General features: G+C 39.4%; 1 protein-coding gene and 1 non-coding gene across 6 annotated transcripts in view; one reads left to right on the top strand and one right to left on the bottom strand.

The window, feature by feature from the left end:
• The window catches only part of MITF (melanocyte inducing transcription factor), a 224,225-nt gene that overhangs the window by 107,097 nt on the left and 94,906 nt on the right, over positions 1 to 22,222 (bottom strand). The gene's annotated exons all lie outside the window — the stretch shown is intronic.
• On the top strand, positions 18,532 to 18,638 carry LOC132433027 (U6 spliceosomal RNA). The gene has a single exon (XR_009521068.1). It is a non-coding gene; the product is annotated as a U6 spliceosomal RNA (small nuclear RNA).

The raw sequence follows: 22,222 nt of genomic DNA, 5'->3' as shown, positions 1-22,222 counted from the left end.
GGACTTGTCTTTTACTGTAGTAACTCCTTTTTAAAAGTAATTAAAGCCTGAAGAGCAAATAAGCACATAGGGTGTGTCTGCCATCCTCCTAACAGTGTTGAGGACATAAGCAGGAGAGTTCAACCCCATCGTCATCAACAAAGACATCAGTTTCGTTCTTCTTCCAAGCAAGAGTCAAGATATTAAAGTATTTTAAAGCAACACAATATTCAGCTATCAGAAGTGGCCTCCACAGACCACCTTAGCTGAGGGCCTGGCTACAAAGCAGGTAAATCCATCCCTCCCCAGCTTCCCTCTCCGAGACACCAAGGCATCAGCAGCTCAAAGAACCACCTAATCCTTTATTGTCCAAGGGGGAACTGGAAAAGGGATGAAAATAAAGAAGGGTACTCTGTCAGTTAGACTTTCTATTCCATTCACGTAAATCCCATATTTGTATTCCAAAAACTGAGCTGAAGGTACAGACAGACTGTTTCTCATGGAAAATCACAGTGCTATGGTGGAAGGTGCTACGAAAGTGTGTCAGGTGTGAAAGCTCTCATTTGTACAACATGTGGTAAGAATCCAGGACAGTGACTTTGGCCTGTGAGCAGCAAATCTCTGAGAGGTCCACTATTTCATAAATAAGTAAACAACTGATAAGTCTCTCTTAACAGACGTAAACTTAGCACCGTTTTTCAACTGGAGACAGCATAGTGTGGTGTACTGTAGACACACACATACCCCATGCACTATGTAAGCTCAGGAAAGGTCTAGAGATACTTGTGAATAACATATTCATTCATAGTGAAGGACTAAAAGCTAAGATGTTGATGGCGATCTGAAACTTCTTCTGATAATGGACAACTTCCAATGCTTTTTCAATGACTGTCTTAGCTACAGACAAAACTGCTAGCCCAGGGAACCTTCAGCTCTGGCTCGATGTGTCAGTTATGTTTTTAATTTGTATTTTTACTATATAAACATACTAGAAGTCAAGCAGGAAATAGTGTATTTAAATAAGCAAAAGTATAACAAATCAAACCTCTCTGTGTTCAGAAGATCACCATAGGTTAAATTTATGTCCATAATCAAGTTTCCCAAACTTCTAAAGCATCTCTATACTCACTCTTATATTAATGACATCCTCTTTCAGTTATGCTGAGCAAATAGGATTTGAAATGAGAAAAATAATATTTGCACAGAAATCCTTCCTGTCTGTTGATTAAATCTAATCAATCATCATAAGCTTGATACACATTAGCATTCTGAATCTAATTTACACGCTAGGGAGTCCTATAATCAAAGCGTATATTTATGTTGATAGTAAAATGTTAAAGTAACCAATATTTTAAATTAATAGCCTCTGTAATTTCAAGTAATACTGCTATGCAGTAACATAAAAATGAAATCTTTGCTTGAAAAAATTAAGCTATATGTTCTTAAAAAATAAAAAATAGTGCCTAACCAAAACTACCTAATTCTCACTTTGACATTTACCAAGTATTTATTACTCGCCAGCTATTACAGATGAGGCTGGTGATGGAGCTGCAGAGAATCACCACCACTCCCATTCAAGCTTATTAAGCTCCTCGTATCAAACAATGCTGGCTCATTTTTAAAAGATATGGACAAAATCATGAGTAAAAGATAGAAAAATAGAAAGATTTTTATTAAAACTCATTCATTCAACAAATATTTATTGAGCACCTACTACTTTCCAGGCACTACTCAACATGCTTGAGGTACATCAATAATATATCATAGCCCTTAAACTCTGAAGACAGAAATGTTTTGGAGTAACTCTGAATGCTCAAATCATTTATTAATTTAAACAGACAATTTGGACGCTGCATGAATTTGCCATCTTTACGTGCCATCCACAGTGATATTCCCATTAATGCGGACATCTGCTTTCTAATACTGGATTAAGGATCGACGTGTTTTCATTTCCTAGTGTGCCAGGCAGGGAATTTGAAAATCTGAAAATCGAAAAAATGAGATTGTGTCTCTGCCTCTTTAAAAAAAAAAAAGAGGGAGGAAGAGAAAAGACAGAGAATTCATCATATCATCACACTGATAACTGTACCTTTATTTTATCTCTTTTTATTTAAATAAAGAAACTGGGACAAGGAGTGAGGTAACTTGCCTAGAGTCAAGATGTTGATGAGCTGCAGATCTGGGGTTTGAAACTCCAGGGCCCACACGCCTCTCGCTAGGGTTCTCTGTGCCAAGTTTCTGTGAGCCACTCAACAATCACAGAAGCAAACTAATTCTAAAATTAGAACCTTGCATTGGAGCCACCTCTTTAGTGGTCTGTTCCCCACACCCCACACTAGAGTCTGAATTCCATGAAGGCATAAACCATGTCTGTTTAGTTCACCTCTTCATTCTTTAACCAGGCACAATTCCAGACCCAGAGAAAGAACCCAGTAACTATTTGTCAATGGGTTAAATGATTAATGAATTGACCATGGTGCTTTTTCTGGTCACTTCTGACTGTAATCTACCTTTACAAAAAAACAAAAACAGGAATGAAGCAGGCTTCCCTGAATATTTATACCAAGCATGAGTTAAATTAATGGCCACTAGAAATGTAAAAAACACACAATGTTTGTTCTCAAATAACTTAATCTAGTTGAAAAAAAGGGGAGAAAATGTGAAATATCAGCACAATTTCTACTTTTTAATGGGAGAAGTAAGGAAGTACTCAGAAAAGAAAGAATTACTCAAAAAGGCTTTCGATGGGAAACAAGGCCTTTGGAGATTGGGGTAGCATGACAAACTTCCTTTGGCAAAGATGGTAAATCGTGAGCAAAGTTTCTCAAAGTGTGGGATACAGGATGGTCTCAAATGGAGACACACAGACTCCACATTCAATGACCATGGAATTACACAGTGAGAAAGGTCCTTTCCAATGTCTTTCATCCCAGGAAAAGTGTCTTTTTGATGCTAATGTGTCTTCAATCTCGAAACACTTGCCTTTTGTAACAAAAACAGCTCAGATCTCATACTCAGGCCCTTCTAGACCACACACCTAGTCAGGATCTAAGTTTTCTTCCAATTTCATTATATTTATTTTACACATACATCCATCTGTCGTTGCCATTTACTATAGCATTTCCTTTAAATATATATTTTTAATTTATTTAAGCCTCCATATGGAATATGGGGGCAAAGGTCATGAAGTTAGTATGAGCATGGCTCAAATTTGGGAACCCTGATTGAGAGAAATGAAGAATGTGTCAGAATCCTTCAGTGGACACAAGATTAAACACAGCCCAGAAATAGTGGCTACTCTATTGCAGTGAGAAGCGAACAGCTACAAAGAATTCCAGTCTGATAAAGAAAATCATCTAGGGCTCTGAAATCATAGTACGTGGGCCTAGTCCTAATCACTTCCTAACTGTGGAAAGTGAACATGACTGACAGATATGATTCCATACAGGAAAACTAGGGGCCAGGCCAGTAGGACCGAGAATATCACAATGGAAGTGATGCCACGATTGTTGATAGTGCCTGTAAACAAGACCTCCGTCCAGAAAAAAAAAAAAGGCAAGGCTGTTAGAACAAAATGTTAGGCATGCTGTATTTCAATATATAATGACCTCTCCTCTCACACTGTGAAGGTCACTTCTGCCTGTGTTATCTCCTGGGGCACAAATATAGCTTATAGTCCAGTTTTGTTTTGGTTTGCCTTTTTTCTAATTTCATAATAAAGTACCAGAGGAGATTCCCAGTAGAGTTTTTGGGGTTTTTTTTTTTTCCCTAGCTGTATAATATTTTTATACACTAGATGGAGCCAACTTTATAATGCTTTGGGATTCACATACAGGTTTGTGCTGGACATGAAAAAAACCCATACAAAAAGTTATGGGAGAGCCATGTACCACCTAAATATATTTTAATTTAAATTTTGAAGATCAAAGTTTTAATTTTGAAGATCAAAAGGTCCCATCATTTTACCACTCTGCATATGTTCCATAACTCCTAAGCCCAAATTAATATCAAACTATCAATAATGCTGTAAAAACGTTTGAAATATGATCATCTTATAGTTCACTGGCACTTTTAACTTTGGTTTAACATGGGTTTATTATAGTGTTTTAAACTGACAATTTCAAAAAATATTTCTTTTCCTTTGCTTTGGGAGAAATGGAAGCAATTTATAAATGCAGTAAGCATGATTCTCTCATCAGACCCATGAAGTAAAGACTACCTCTAGGGTAGGTGGGATCAGAGCAAAGAGAGTGGCAAGTATAGAGAGAATACAGAAAACAGTCACCAGCATGGAGTGAAACGGCCAAGGCACTTGCAAGAGGAAATGGCTGATCTCCAGAACCAGGGAAGGTCCACTGCCCAAAGACAAGAATACACCTCTAACCTGGAGCCAGGATGGGGCAGCAGGGAAGTAAGACGAAGGTTACACTGATGATTCTCTCCTGTCAGTCATGGTAACTCAATGCCTTTTCATTGACTCCTAATCCTTTAAAATCGTGGTTCTCAAACGGCACAGTCTTGTCCTCAGAGGACATGTGACAATGTCTGGAGCCACTTCTGGTTGTTACAGACGGGGAGGCAGGTGCTACTGGCATCTACAGGCAGAGACCAGGGTGCTGTTAAATACCTTACAAGGCCTAGCACGCCCCTCACAATAAAGACTACCCAGCCCCAAATGTTTAATAGTGCTGCGTGTGAGAAACTCTATTTTAAAGTAAGCAGCTCTCCCATACAGGAGACAGAGTAGTTCTAACTCACTGTAAGTGTTAAATAAATAAGCAAAAACTTCAGTGTGTCTATCAGACAGCTTTTAAAGTCGGTGGGACACAGTACACTGGCATACTTGAGTTACATATGCCACAGTATTTTGTCAACGTGAAAAAATTATGTTGAGTGATTAAAGCCACAGCACAGAGGGTAAGGATTAAGGAGGAATAGATCAATAAATTGAAGATTATGGACACAACAGTGAAAATGAATAAACTACAGCTATATGCCTCTACATGTTTCAAATCAAAAACAATGTTGAAAAAGGCAAGTCACACAGAATACTGCCATATGGCTCCACTGTTTATATTCAAAGTCTAGTTTAGACATGCAGTCATAGATAGCAACACTGAACAGTAATGAAAAGCAAGGGAGTGATTAGCATAAAATTCAGGGTGGTGGTGAACTCAGTTGGGGGTAGGATACAGAGGAGGATGTAATCAAAGGTGAGGCTTCTAGAGTACTTTATATCTCAGGATGAATACTGGGGACACGGTTATTCATCTTATTGTTCTTTACTGATAGGTTTTAGGTGCTCTTCTATGTGTATATTTCACATTTTTTATGAAGGATTAAAAAGGAGTGTAAGGAAAGTGAAGATATAGAGATAACAAGTATAGCCCACTCATTAAGGATAATTTTGACCTATCTGGCTAAGGTACCATCAGGTCAGAGGTATCTCTCACTCTCCTTTGCCCTTAACCCTCCACTGTCTGGTCACTTATCATATGTTACCTGTCAACACCACACTGCATCTCCTCTGCCCTCACAGTTATTCTGCCATGATAAAGCTCTGGCCTGGACTGCTAAGTTGCCCTCCCCACTCCCTGCAGTACATCCTAAACCTACTACTAGATAACTCCTCCTAAAGCATGGCTTTGCTGCTTTCATGCTACTACTTTATTTTTTTTTTCTGTTTTTATTGGAGTAGAGTTGATTTATAATGCTGTGTTAGTTTCTGCTGTACAGCAACATGAATCATTTATACATATATCCACTTTTTTAGATTCTTTTCCCCTATAGGTCACTACAGAGTATTAAGAGTTCCCTGTGCTATACAGCAGGTCCGTATTAGTTATCTATTTTATATATAGTAGTGTGTATATGTCAATCCCAAATCTCCCAATTTATCCCTTCCCCACTTTTCGCCCTGGTAACCATAAGTTTGTTTTCTACATCTGTGACTCTATTTCTGTTTTGTAAATAAGTTCATTTGTACCTTTTTTTAGATTCCACATATAAGTGATTTCATAGGATATCTGTCTTTGTCTGACTTACTTCACTTAGTATGATGATCTCTAGGTTCATCCATGTTGCTGCAAAAGGTAGTATTTCATTTTCCATGCTACTAATTTACTAAAATTAATGGTTTATCAACACAGAATGAATGAATTTCAAATGTCTTATTTAGACTGGCAATCAAGGCCAACTTATCTTTCTAGTCTCAACGATTATAACTAGTGCAAACATTACAAACAACATACAGTAGTCCCCCACCTCTTATTCATGGAAGATACTTTCCAAGACCCCTAATGGATGAGTAGTACTGAACTCTATATATATTATGCTTTTTCCTATGCATACATATCTAGGATAAAGTTCAATTTATAAATTACGCACAGTAAGAGAATATCTGAATCACCCGCATCACTATTCTTGCACTCTGGGGCCATCAGTTAGTAAAATAAGGGCTACTTGAACACGACAGTCAATCTGATAACCTAGATGGCTACTAAGTTACTAACAGACTGGATATGCTGGACAAAGGGATGATTCACGTCTGGGGCAGGACGGCACAGGACAGCGCGAGATTTCATCGCACTACGCAGAATGGTGTGCAACTGAAAACTTCTGAATTGTTTATTTCTGGAATTTTCCATTTAATATTTTTGGATGGTGGTGGACTATGGATAACTGAATCTGTGGATAACAGGGAACTACTGCACTCATTCTCTAACCCCAGCTGTATACTCTTGATTAAATTGTTCCTCTTGCCTGGAATACCTGTCATGCACTCACCATCCCTTTCTACCAAGATCCTACACATTCTCCAGTAAAATGAAACAGAGGTTCGTTACTAAATGTTGGCGAGAAATAGTGCCACTGGAACACTCAGATGCTGCTGCTGTGGGTGTAAATTGGTACAAAGACTTTGGAAACGGTTTGTAGTATTCACCAAAGCTGGACACGTGCATACTTTATAACCCAATAATTCCACTCCTTGGCACATAGCACACAGAAATGTACATGCATGTTCACCAAAAAGCATATAGCAATAATGTTCATAACAGCACCGCTCATAACAGTGCAAAACTGTAGGCAAACCAAATGCCCATCAACAGTAGAAGAGATAGTGATACAGTCATACAACAGAATATTCCATGGGAATAAACTATTGCCACATATGACAACAGGGATGAATCTCACATACATAATGTTGGGCAAAGGAATCCAGACATGGCAGTACAGGCTGTACTGTTCCATTTGTATAAAGTTAAATAACACCCAGACAGCATTAATCTATGTTAGAAGTCAGGATGGTGATTATACCTGGGGAAGGGTTGACTAGCAGAACGTGCAAGGAGGCTAGTAATGGTCTGTCTCATAGACTGGATTACTCCATGAAAATTCATCAGGCAGTACACATAAGATGTGTATACTTTTCCATAGGAATGTTATACTTTGATTAAAAGTTTACTAAAAAACATTTTAATAATCGACCCATTCTTCAAAATTATATTAATACCTTGACAAACCTTCCTCACTTTAAGAAAAATCATCCATGATCCCAGCTAGATGCCTTTTTTCCTCTGTCTAGATTTCCATGATACAAATGTAATGTTCCCTTTTATTTTTTTGTGCATGTTTACCAAAGTTGACTGTTACGCCACTGAGCATACAGACCAGTACTTTCTTTTCTGATTTCCTATAAAGCACTGACTTCTAGTAGCTAATCAAAAGATACTTATGGGGGCTTCCCTGGTGGCGCAGTGGTTGGGAGTCCGCCTGCTGATGCAGGGGACGCGGGTTCGTGCCCCGGTCCGGGAGGATCCCGCATGCCGCGGAGCGGCTGGGCCCGTGAGCCATGGCCGCTGAGCCTGCGCGTCTGGAGCCTGTGCTCCGCAACGGGGGAGGCCACAGCGGTGAGAGGCCCACGTACCGCAAAAAAAAAAAAAAAAAAAAAAAAAAAAAAAGATACTTATGGGATTTTAATGACATGCATTGCCCCTTTCAAAACAAGTCCACATTTCTCTCTCAGTGTGTTGGGTACACGCTGTCATTCTTTTTTAAAAATACTGTTCTTAATTTATATAACATTAAAATTCACCTTTTTGCTGTACAGTTCTAGAGGTTTTGAAATGCATAAATTCATGTAACCACCACCACAATCAAGATACAGAACAGTTCCATCATTTCAAACACTCCTTAGGCTGCCCCTGGGGAGTCAAAACATCACCCAAACCCATCCCCCAGAAATCACCTATTTTTCTATTCCTATAGTTTTGTCTTTTCCAGAACGTCATATAAATGGGATCATTTAATACAGAGACTTTTGAGTCTGGCTCCTTTCTCTTAGCAAGTATATTTGAGATCAATCCATGTTGCAGCAGGTATCGGTACCTATTTGCAAATTAATATTCCATTGTATAGACGAACCATGGCTTATTTATCCTTTCACCAGTGGAAGGACATTTGGGCTGTCTCCAGTTTTTGATGATGGTGATTAAAGCTGCTATACTTTTTAAAGACTTTTTTTTTAAAAAAAATAGTATTTGCAAACGACTTACTAAAGGTCATACATTTACCAGTGATGAAAAGAAACGGTATACACTCGTAAAAAACTCTGGGAAAATAGGAGTCAACAATTTTTCCCCTTATGTCAATGAACCCAGCTCACAATATATTTTCTGTAAAGAGATTTCAAACTCCCTTTTCTATATTTAGTGCACAGTAATGAGCCAGAGTTCATAACTATCCAACTAAAGCACTTTTCTAGAGGCTGCTTCTTGCCAATGTGACCCTATGGCCGCACTACTATAAATAACATGTATGCCTTGATCTGTGTACAGCTATTCATCAGTGCTACGTAAATAAGTGATTATGCGCTGCCGGCCTCTGCCTTTCATCTGACCTACTGGACTTACCTGCGATGCACAGAGGGGACAGTAAGTGACAGGCCTGGCACTCAGGGGCTCCAAGACATGCAAGGAAAAGGGCTACTTCAACGATTATGCAGAAGGGTGGCTACAGCTGCACTTTTTTTCTGTTGATTTAAACACAAAAAGCATATGTCCAAATCCTCGGGGGCAGAGTGACCATATCACAAAATTTCCATTAGCTGGCATTTCAAGGTATCCATCTATGAAGCCTGAGCCACTACACGGCCAGGGTCGAGGCCACAGGGAAAGGAAATGTCCAAGAACAACTTCTCAGGGACGTCTCTGAGCTGCACCTGCCACCTTGGCTAGAGAAAACACGTTGGTTTTAAGCTTTGAAAACTCAAAGTGGCATGATAAATCTTTTTGTAGTATCTCCATGATAGTAACTAGAAAAATCATGAGACTCTCATCCTCCAGCCTCTTTCAAAAGTTCTTACTAATAATAATAGCAGCTAATTATGGGAGGTATGCTACGCACTCCTGTGCTAAGCATTTTACATACCATACCTTGATTTATTCCTCCATAACAACCCACTAACTTAAACACTATGATGATGTCCCTTTTACCAAGGAGAAGAGTGAGGCTCTGAGAGACTGCATCACTTGCTGAAGAGTTTGCAGAGAAGGAATTCAATCCAAGGCACAGTCTGATTCTAGAGCCTGTGTTCTTAACCCACAGGCTATAGCCATGGCTCTACTTATAGAGATATTTATTTATTCATTATTTACTCAAAAATATTATAGTATTATAGCCATCTAAGGAAGTAAATTGGAATGAGATATGCTCCCCACCCCCTCTAGGTGCTCATTACTTGGAGGAGGGCAGAGAATCCTATAAATAATAATACCTTAACCTTTTTGGTCACATACTTTTCTGAGACTCATATGAAAACTACGGACTGCCTCCAGAAAAAATTCACACCGGCACAGACACACAAACCTGAATGCTTACAGCCACAGCCTAGGAATCCCTGGAATACTTAACTAGCTGACTATTAGCTGCAAAGGGTTTTGATTAAGAGAGGAGCAAAGTATTGTGAGAACTCAAAGGGGAAAGCTCAGGGTACGGAAGTGTTGAAGACGGAGATGCATTAGGCAAAGAAGGAAGGAAGGGGGCCTTCGATGAAGAGGTGCATGTTTCAGAACGCTGGTGGGAGGACAAAGGTCTAAAGAGGAAAGGGGAGGGAAGCAGGGAATTAGGTAGCAGATCATTAAAATATTCCAGACAAGAGTTTCCTATTTCTAGGAAGGATGTGGTGAGAATGAGGTATGAGTCCAGGCTCTGGGGTCAGAAAGAACTGGGTTCACATCTTGTACTACATATATGTGCAATGGAATACTACTTACCCATAAAAAGATATGAAATCTTGCCATCTTCAACCACATGGATGGATATTATGGATATTATGCTAAGTAAAATAAGTCAAACAGAGGAAGACAAATACCATATGATTTCACTCATACGTGCAATTTTTTTAACATCAACAAACCAAATCAAACAAAAACAAACATATAGATACAGAGACCAGAGCAGTGTTTACCAGAGGGGAAGGGGGCAGGGGAAGGCAAAATGGGTAAAGGGGGACAACAGTATGGTGACAGATGGAAACTAAACTTGGTGGTGAGCACACTGCAGCGTATACAGAAACCGAAATACAATATTGTACATATGAAACTTACATGTTATAAACCAATAAAAAACATATAAACACAGGCAGACCTCAGAGATATTGTGGGTTTGGTTCCAGACCATCACATGAATTTTTTGGTTTCCCACTGCGTATCAAACTTATGTTTACACTATACTATAGTCTATTAAATGCGCAATAGTACTATGTCTAAAAAAGAATACATCTTAATTTTAAAATTTTTTATTGCTAAAAAATGTTAGCCATCATCTGAAGCTTCAGTAAGTTGTAATCCTTTTGCAATAGTAACATCAAAGATCACTGATCACAGACCACCATAACAAATATAATGAAAAAGTTCAAATATTAAAAGAAATACCAAATGTAACATATAGATACAAAGTGAGCAAATGCTATTGGAAAAATGGTGCTGATAGACTTGCTCGAGGCAGGTTTGCCACAAACCTTCAATTTGTAAAAAAGGCTATATCTGCAAAATGCAATAAATCGAAGCGCAATAAAACAAGATGTGCCTATTAAGTCCCCGGCAATGAGAAAGAACGAAAGAGGGAGGGAGGGAAGGAGGAAGAGAGAGACAGGAAGGAAGGAAGGAAGGAAGGAAGGAAGGAAAGAACTGAGTTCAAATCCAAGTTCTTCCCCCCCTCATTAGCTATACAGCCAGGGGAAAATTAAACCCGTCTAAGCCTGTTTCCTTGTCTGTAAAATGGGGACAAGAGCCCCAACTTCATGGATTGTTGTAAGACAATCCATGGAATAATGCATGATACCCACTTGACACACTGAATACATGTGAGCATTGAATACAGTGTAGCCATTATTATTAACAACTTCATCATTATCACCATCATTTTCACCCTGGCCTGATGCTAACATGGCTTCCCCAAAAGAACTCCTCTAAAACCACACCAGAAAAGAACTCCCTGATCCATGTTTGGGCCAACCTGCTATATTCTTAGACCCATGAGGCACTGTAGAAGGATCCTTGACCAAATAAAGTCCCAGTGCAAAAAGCCACCATTAAAATACTCTCCTTGTAAACTCCTTGTACACTCACACGCAATTATTTATTCTCGTTAATCACATAAATATGTTAGAAGCACACTCTAGAGTAGGGGGAAAACAAATTAGGACAATCGTTGGGATATGGGGGGAGGGTATTTTTTTAATATCATCAGTGTCTGCTCTTCTATTATGTGAGCACAGAGATTATCAAGAGCTAGACAGACATTACATGCTATTGTCAATACTATCATGTCCATAACAAGAATCTAAAGACATAAATTCTTGCAAAGCCTTTCTGTACCCAGTTCATCTATGTCACCATTCACGGCATTACTACGTAGAAAAGGAAAATGGTACAAAATATTATACCCAGTTCTTCTTAATCACTGTGTTTTCAGTAATATTTTATTTTAGATTCTTCACGCAGTCTAGGAGCTAACATAAAAGTAACACACTGGAACCCATCCATGAATGCTTGAGGAAATGTGCACAGAGTATTTTGTTTTGATTCCTCAGCCATGGTAATAGACAGAATATTCATGAAACCCTTGTACTTAAAAATGTTCCATGGCCAGCCAATATTTGCCAGAATGATACTGCCATATAGTCAGCAATGGAAAAATAAAGTCATGAGAAAACACAACCATTCTCATCTTTCCCAGAAAGATGGCCAGGATATCTGCTTTCCTGTGCCACAGAGGCTGACACCAGCTACGAAAATCACAACGTTCCCCTCACTTGAAAGCACATACGCACAGGAAAGGAAAACAAAGGTGTTCCAATGATCTTCCCCGAACCCAACAGACTGTTAGAAATTCACCAGGCTTCTTTCACCTTTAAATTTGTTCTCCTGCAAAAGCACAGTTAGTAAATGAGTTCATGCCATCGAAAACGCAAAAAAGTAGTAGAAAACCCAACTGTCCTAGAATAATAAAGTAGAAGAAATTGTTCGTGAGTCGGGGACAGAAGGGAGGAATCGAGGCTGACAAGAGGATAACGTTGCTAGCGCGTCATTAAACTCGAATGTGAGGGCGACAGCTGATTGGCTGTGAAGCATATGGAATGGAATCACAGCACTTAGGATTTACCCATGTCTTACCAGAACGAAACAAAGATTTATGTTAGGAAATATTCCCACATGGCTTTCAGAAAACCTGATCAATTCTCGAGAAACTGGACCAAAGCAGTCTTTGAGGCGTACATAAACTAGAGACATATAAGTTACAAATCAGACCTTTCTCTCCATCTGAAATGTGTCATATGTGAGAGAAACTTCTATCAACATTAAGGATCATCAATTACTAATGCCACAAGCACAGTCCATTTAGTGGAATTTAATTCTTTCCATACCTCTGTTTCTACACCAGCTAGTTATCCTTCTCTACAAGCAGCACACTCCAGGAGTTAAGAACACAACCCCTGGACTCAAACTTCCTGCATCTGCCATTAACTCTAATTTCTCCATCTGTAAATGAGGAACATAACTAAATGAGTTAAGGCAAGTAAGACACTCATGTTTCTGCCTGGTCTTGACACCGTTTTAATCTTTCTCATCTTCTCTAGTCCTAGTATATCTTTCTTGGGCAGAAAACAGGCAGAATGGATATCTCTGCAGAGTGATTCCAACATTGCTTTATGAAAGAAATGCAAACGTATGCCTGCTTTGATTTCATTCACTCTTTAACAAATAGTCATTAAGTTTCTACTAGGAGCTTGCTGAGCATAAAGAATGTGGAGTCACCATTAAGGAAAAATTCCTAGTACATGTGCTTCAGAGCTGGCCATGTTTACTGTCTTTAATCTGTGAACTAGTGACATGCACCTAGCTAAGACCCTGCTTTTGAGATCCTTATATGCTTCTACAACACCTTATGTGTCCATCTGTTAATTGCATATATATTTATTCAACACTTACCAAGAGCCAAAGGCCAGACTTGGCCCTGGGTAGAGACTAGTGAGAAAGGCATGGCTCTTCTCCAATGTAGAATCTTGCATTTTAGAGATGAGTGCACAGACGTGGTCCAGAGGGCAAACACAACTGACCCTAATTCATACCATTAGGAGGGGCAGCACTGAATTAAAAACCATGCCTAATGCCAAATGCAAGTACGTCCCCTCCTCAGGGATTTTACTCTTCCTGCTGTCCCCTTGGCCTATAACGCTCTTCCCCAGACGGTTGCATGGCTTACTCTTCAGTCAGTTAATTCACATCTCCATTTAAAAGGAACCTCAGAAGCGAGGTCTAACCTCTGAGCCTCAAATGAAATAGGAACTCCTCCTGGCTTTATTCCTCTTCATAGAACTTTCCACTCCTACCAGGACGTTAACTCCAATAGGGCACGTATCTTTGCCCATTTTATTCACTGCTCTATCCCCAGCACCGGGACAGCACTTGGCACAGAGTAGGTGCTCAATAAATATGTGTTGGGTGAATAAGCACAGTGTTCTTTTGACCTACCCTTAGGCACACCCATGTCACTCCTGCTGAGGAAGCTTACAACCCTGAGACTGCAGAGAAGAAGGACAATGACAAAAATTCAATTCATGAAACGTGAATGCTATGGAAAGAGCTGAGTGGCTGGGAAGCATGCGGAAGGTGACTGCGGCAGTAGGAAAATATGCCCAAGTGTGATTTATGCTAAACAGCATATGAGTTAGAGTGGTGTACCAGTGTGGCATTAAGTAACAACAGTCACATATCGAGAAATGGAGGGACACAGGGAACATGACATTCAGCCTCAATGTCATGCAGACACAGGTGGTGGGAGGGTGTGGTGAACTAGATACAAACCCATCCAAGGGCGAATGTTGGCCCATATTTGTTGAGCCTTCAGATTTTTAAAAAGAATAAGTAAATCCTGAAGAGAATATAGAAATTAATGATGCCACATTTTGATCAATTCAGAGTTGTTTTCAACACTACTCAGGCTACACTAACATCTAACAGCACCATTCAGAACAGAAGGTCCCAGACCAGCAGCAACTATTGTCTTCTCTGACCCTGTCCCCAGGAGTCACAGCAGTGCCACATGCAGGGCACTGAACAATGTCTTCTTGGGGGTCTTTGCAACTGGCATATAAACTCTAAGAAGGTTCATGTTTTCCTAATCTTCCCTCCTAGAACTGAATGAACAAATATTCCGACTTAACTTTTCAGTTCTTCTTTTTTTAATTTTATACTGGAGTACAGTTGATTAACAATGCTGTGTTAGTTTCAGGTGTACAGCAAAGTGATTCAGTTGTACATATACCTGTACCTATTCTTTTTGAAATTCTTTTCCCATTGAGGTTATTACAGGATATTAAGCAGAGTTCCCTGTGCTGCACAGTGGGTCCTTGTTGGTTATCTATTTTAAATATAGCCGTGTGTACATGTCAATCCCAGACTCCCAATCTATCCCTCCCCACCGCGACCCTTCTCCCCCGGTAACCGTAAGTTCATTCTCTAAGTCTGTGAGCAGTGTTTCTGTTTTGCAATCTAAAAATAATGATACAAATGAACTTATTTACAAAACAGAAACTTTTCAGTTCTTAATGAGAGATCATGGGATGCCAACCAATCTTAGGTACAAGACAATGTTTTCTCAGAGTCTCTATGAAGAATTACCAAAACAAAACAAAACAAAACCCCAGCAAAAAACTGCAGAGCTCTGGATGGTACTAGAATCAAGCAGACTCTAAAATAGGTCAGAGAAAGAGCTGTAATTGTTTTAAATTCTTACCAGGCAAAAAATAAAAATAAAATGATCTAAAAATCACACTCTTATTTTTCTTTTATGTATACCTTGTTTGTTCCCCCAAACAAACTTAAAGCAGCTTACGTAAAAGCACACAACACCCCAAGACGAAACAACAGAAAACTAACATGCACAGGTGAAGAAAACAGGATGAAAGACAATTCAAGAGAAAAAAGAATTAAATGACCCTAGGGATAAGATTCGTTCACAAAAGGCAAATAAGAGTCTGCACGTTTTTCTAAAGGTGAGTCACAGACTGCTTTCTAAGCCACGGGGCACAGAGTCCAAGGTCTACAAGGGCCAAGCGGTTAAAGTAAGGAGGTAAAACAAAGGGAAGAGTGCATGCTTTGTTTTAAGGAAAATGGCATTACTTTATTGGATCCCACGGTTGCCATGGAGACATGTGATCCCAGCATTGCCAGATCTGATTTTTCAATAGATGCTGGAAATTCAAACACACTTGTGCGAAATCTTCTCATTTTCCACTGTTGGCAAACTAGTTTTCTTTTGGTTAAAAAAAAAAAAAAAGTATGGGTTGAAGAAAACATGCCTGTGGCCATAAAGAGGAAGAAGACATGATCAGTTACATGACTAACTATATCCATAAAATAAAAACCCAAAGTTGAGTAGAAGTACAGTCATTTGTGGTATCAAAACCAGAGAGACACTTCTCCCAAGGATCTTCATAAAGAAGACACTGGAATATCCACAAGATAGGCACCCCATACAATCAGGATTCATGGGGCTCTATCTCATGATGACCTTCCAAGGAGACCGAGAGCATAATACTAAGTGTAATGTAATAAAACTAACTGCTGGGGTTGGGGGGAAATGGGGTGGGGGGTAGGGGCAAATTGTCAGGTTTAGAGATATCTGCTGGTCTGGATTATTTCAGGTACAGATTTTACAGATTTCCCTTAACTATTTTTTAACCAGTGAGCACTTTTGATAAATATAAAATCCTCACGCCTTTCTTTAATGTTATTTGACAAATCAGAGTAAAAGCTACCTTGGAAAATGGTTTTTCAAATGACAGTGCCTTCTGTTTCTTTGTTGTTTTTTTTTGCGGTACGCGGGCCTCTCACTGTTGTGGCCTCTCCCGTTGCGGAGCACAGGCTCCGGACGCGCAGGCTCAGCGGCCATGGCTCATGGGCCCAGCCTCTCCGCGGCATGTGGGATCTTCCCGGCCCGGGGCACGCACCCGTGTCCCCTGCATCGGCAGGCGGACTCTCAACCACTGCACCACCAGGGAAGCCCCGACATTGCCTTCTTTCCTCATTGCTTTACTACAGAATTCGGAATAACAGATAAACCTTTATCCTTCAGACTGTAATCCATAAATATTGGTTTTTCTCAGCAGCATTTGAGAAGTACTGAGTAGAACCAGATGCAAGGTTAGATCCCCTGACGAGGATCTGGAGTGAGGTATTCTATGGGACCATTAAGTTCAAAGCCATTTGCTTTACTGGACAGTCCATCTAGCAGTAGGATTGAACTTTGTGGATGTTGAAGAACCTGCCATTCACCAGCCAAGGAAGGATACAAGGGTAGGACCAAATGTCTCCACAAAAAAAAAAATTCTGTATCTGTTGCAGGTCACCAACAAAAGGCCAAGCAAGCTCTAGTCCACACGGTGACACACAGTGATGATCCCTGGAATCCCTGGGGTGCTGAAAGGGTGGCTGGGTTCCAAACTGGGCTCTTGACATACCTAGAACTAGTGCAACTTTATTTCATCTGTCTCATGTAGAGTTAGTTCTAATGCTTGTTTTGAACATGCAAATCTGTTTAAAAACATGATTGACACATCAGGGGACAATTTGAGCATAACGCACAGGAACTTGAGTTTCCTTATGTATGACTTGGTCCACAAGAAACACTAGGTGAACACAGAAAACCACACCCACCTGAGTCAGGCAGTAGAGAAATACACAAAACTTAGACACCGCAAACACCTGCCCGCTACCCTCAGTTTACCATACGTGCTGCACACCACAACCACCCACAGCTTTGCTACAACTTTCCACCCAGTTTAAGACCAGCTTCCTTCCACCACCTCACCATGGTTTACAAGCTGCCACCCTCCCCTCAGCCACCTCCCCAAGCAAACACTAGGTCATTTCAAGGCAAAGCGCCAAGTTTATGTGGTACTTGTATACTGCCTAACCATTTAGCAAGTGTAAAACTCTACTGCTTTTCTAAGGTTCCTAGCTTTCCTTTTTTTATGTTCTTGATGAAGTTTTTGAGTATTGTGCCCCAGCTCCGCTTTTCCTGTAGACTCTGTGCTATCTATTGCATGATTTTCCATCATCTAGTGATTGTTTTAGAAATGCGTACGTTGTATTAGGGAAGAACGGCCAATACTGGGATACTAAATAAAATGTTATTTGAAAGAAAATGATTTCACTAGAATGTAAGTTCTCCTCAAAGCTACCATGCTGCTCCCCCAACTCCAGGGGATACCATTCACGTCATATAAGATGTGTATCATTTTCATTATAAATTAACTAACTCGGCATTTAACAAATTGTTATGCGAAGCCTCATATGTGTCATGAAAGGACTACACTTCAAAGGATGCATGTGTTCACTTTGCAAAAGTAAAGGAAAACAAAAAAATACATAAAAAAATAAAAATCATTCATCATCTTAATACACAAGCATTTTAATGTTCTTCCTTTCAGTTTTTTCTCTTTGCACATATAACACCACTATCCCTGCCATGTGCACTATTTTGCCTGGTCTATTTATCTTATCTTGGCTTTAAATTGGTCTGCCACTTCTAAATCAAATATGCTTACATTTCTTTAAGAAAAAAAAAAAAAAAACTGTTGTCAAATTGACCCAGTCATTTAACATTAACTGAGCACGTACTATCTGTTGAGCACCATGCTCTGTGACATGCAAATTAGAATATTCAATAGACTGGGCTTAACCACCTAGAGAATTTCTTAAAGTTTCCAAATTTGGCATAGTTACAACATTTCTTGCCCTTAAGATTAATTACTATTTTCATTCTAGTTCTAAGATTGGTTAAAAATATAAATTACATAAATAGCACATTTGGAAAAGAAAATGGACTTGTATTATCAGCCGCCTGCAAAGTACAGCTTCAAGAATTGCATTCTGCCCTTTTATCTGTCACCTTTCCAAATACTGTACCACTAAAATTAACGACACAAAACAAAGCTGCATCTGAATATTTCTAAGTAGTAAATACACACATTAAAGTGTCATGGTGCTTCCTTCGACAGTACATGTACTAAAATTGGAATAATACAGAGAAGATTAGCATGGCCCCTGCACAAGGATGACACGCAAATTCATGAAGCGTTCCATATTTTGAAGGATATATGTATAGCTGATTCACTTTTTTATAAAGCAGAAACTAACACACCATTGTAAAGCAATTATACTCCAATAAAGATGTTAAAAAAAAAAAGTATTATGAAGTCTGCCTACCAATTTTCCCTCTTTATTTGTCCAGCAAGGTTATTTTAAGATTTTATTTTGTTTGTGTGTGACTATGGATTTAAGAGTTTAGTAAATTATGTGGAAGATACAGATACACATAAATATATATAGGTGTGTGTTTATGTGTATGTGTGTGTGTGTGTGTCTCTGTGTATATCAAAGACTGGGCTCAAATATATATATTCTTGAATTTTCTTTTCTACAAAATGTGAAATATACATGTAATTCTATATATTTAAGTTAAATTGGCTAACAAGAAACCAGGTGTAGAAAGCTGTTTGGGGTTGTATCTTCTCTTGCCAGTTGATGAGATGCTGGGAAACACTAAGAAATGAGGGCAATAAGGACAAAATCAAAAGAGGTGAGATAATCTAGACACATAATAGTGTGCTCTAAAATCACTGATAAATGATTTACTCTTTTCTGTAAAAATTTTTTTAAATAAAATAAATTTCAAAAAAATTTTAAATAAGCTACTTGGCTAAGTCATTATTCAGGTTCCAAACCAGGGGACGGAGGGAACACTGGCAAAGGTCACAGGGTTACATCTTCATATGCCACTCAGGTGCCAGCCTCCACCACATTTTATGCTTCTCCCTCTCTCATTGAAAAAGACCACTGTCTTATTATGATAACAATTTCCAGGTGGAAGCTAAGCCTTCAGTCAAGATTCCTGTCCCTTTCAAAGTACCTGTGTGTGTGTGACGTGGTAGATTAAGGTGTTCCAGCTCACCCTGGGCAATAGCTTTTCTCAAACCTCACAGCAATTCATCTTGGGTACCCATAGAGGCAGTCCTGGAACGGCTGAGTTTGAGAAGGGGTGAAAGTGCACCCCATAACTTTTCCACCAAAGCACATCTCAGCAGAGGAGCCACATCCTTGCAAGGAGCCCTGGAAGCAAGGCCTAGGAGCATGGTCTGAATTCACCGTCAGCAAGGGAGAGGTCTCCTGGCAGCCTCACGTTTCATCTCACATTCTACTCTCTAACATACCCTTGCTTTTATCAGCAGGAAACAGTTCCTAAATCACCGACCAGTTGAATTATTGAGACTTTTGCACCCCTGCCCCAAATAGTCAAGAACTATTGATGCTCTAAAAAACACACGAGTCACTTTAACCTCCAGCTTCATGCAGCCTTTGGCACAGGGCTTCAGACTTCCACTAAGAACGTAAGTGTTTTGACTTTTCAAAGCCCTGATGCATGTATTTTCTTTTTTAAAAACATCAACAGCAATTCCCTTACTCCTTTTTATCTATCAGTCTTTCTTGAGGAAGGACTACATTTAGAGCAGATCAATTTTCTCCCTCATGGGTACTGCACATGAATGAACGGAAATCTTGAGGCAAGTTCCCTTCTGAGCCCAGGGAGATGCCACTGCCGCTCGGAAAAGCTACCGGCCACCGACATGCCCCGTCCTCACATCACAGTGACTCCTTCAGCTTCAGAGGAAGGGAGAAGGGCAATATATCCACAAGCACGCCTGGCAGAGATGCAATTACGCCCCTCCTGCCCCTCCAGCCCCTCCAGCCCAGGCCCCTTGGCACCCTCTTCCATTTAGAGAGCTACTCAGACCCCATCATTCACCAGAGTGTCCTAAAAAGATACAAAAAAGATAAAGTCCTCAACTGTGCTAGACACCGGAAGAAAAAAAAGCAGCCACAAAATGAAAACTGCCTTTTAGAAGTAGTTATGGTTAAACATTAAAAAAAATATATCACATGATTTTGCTCCCCATACTGTAGCTAATGAAAAGGGGCATTTAGTATCCAGTGGGAAAAGCAGTGTTTTATAATTTCATCAGCAATTACTACAAAGCTCATCTGTAAGAGCTTGGCGAATCCTCACTTTTTCTGACCTCGAGAACCAACATTCTCTGAAGTCAGAAACCAGGGACTTATTCTAATGTTGAATGTTCTCCTGAGTCCCTTTAAAAGAAGAAAAAAGAAAAATGAACTTCACATTGACTGATGCATGACATTGTTTTAATCAAAAAAAAAAAAGTGCAAGTTGAAACCATTATAACATGTCATAAAGCATCAGTAATAGCCACTCAGCAAGAACTAAACCATTTTTAAGGTCATAAACAAGCACGTACAGCGCACTACACTAATTTATTAGAAACATCCTCTTTAAAAGAAAGGGTCACAGAGGGCTCTGGCTCAATCACACTGCTCTCCACACGCCAGCCGTAGAACTTATATATGACCTTTGCAATTCCCCTTGAAAATCCCTTCAGCACTCAGACATTTCACTTTAAAAATTAGGGGGAGGTGAGGTAAAGCCATAAAAATCAGTAGCAGGCACACCAGAATATGCTGGAATAAGATAAACGTCTTTCTCATAGAAGAAATGCATGCACTATTAATGAAAAGAATCCAATGCAAAAGGCAACTAGTCACATCTCCTTGACCACTTATATTTTAAACCCAGAAAAGCAAAATCAGACTTACCCTTGGAAGCCATCCTATAGGCTGACTCAGAAACGTAGCCTGTCGACAAGCCAAAAACAGCTACAAACCAGGGCTCCAAAAACTCAGTGGGTTTAATCCTCTCATCCACCTACTAACCCCTGCTAGTACGTATGCATCTGGCTTTTGTTAAAGCACTTCTGCAAATGTACAGAGGATGAGTAATCGTTCAGACTTCGTAAAACATGCCAAACCCATCACTAATAACAGTAGTTTCATTTACTCATCACATTTTTGGGTGCCTTGATTTTATTTTTTTAAGAGAAATGAGTGTTTTTGCTGATGCAAATTCCCTGCCACTAGACCATGCACACATTATCCAAAAGGCAATAGGCTGCCTGGTGTGTGTATAACTTTTTCTGGGTCCTTGTCAGCAGTCAGAAATGTTGAACTAATATGTAAAGGCATAGCCTGCTTGATAAACTGTCTTTTAACATTAATAACACCACTATTTTCCTGAATAAACCCTCCAGCCAATTCTACTCTTTCTTTCATTGAAAAAGGCAATCATTTTATTATAATAATTAGAAATACGAATAAGAAAAATAAGAGATACTCAAGCATAAATTCACCTCTCACTGTCTCCCCATCCAATCCCTTCTCTTAGAGATATTCACTGTTGACAATTTTCAATGTATCATTCCCGAAATTTCTATGTACATAGTATGCATGTATGTATACACACACACACAAACATGCTTCAGAAAAACTCCTGGGGACTGAGGAGTCTCAGACATCAGAATTTTCTAGATTTTGTAACAATAATGAAGTATATACAGAGTGTAATAACCCTAGTGAGATCAGGGCAACAGCTCATAATCAACCATATTAATTGAATATTCATGTTTTTTGGAGGAAATATTAAGCGGGATAATAAAGACTATAAATAGCCTCGTGTCATTTCAGGGCAGGTAATTCTGCCAAGTGAGACTTTTTTTTTAAAAAGTCATTCAACATTTAGAAACTTTTGAATTTTGGAATTGTGG

This window comes from Delphinus delphis, chromosome 10 (genome assembly GCF_949987515.2).
Source record: "Delphinus delphis chromosome 10, mDelDel1.2, whole genome shotgun sequence".
Lineage (NCBI taxonomy): Eukaryota > Metazoa > Chordata > Mammalia > Artiodactyla > Delphinidae > Delphinus > Delphinus delphis.
This window is presented reverse-complemented; position numbering and strand designations above follow the sequence as displayed.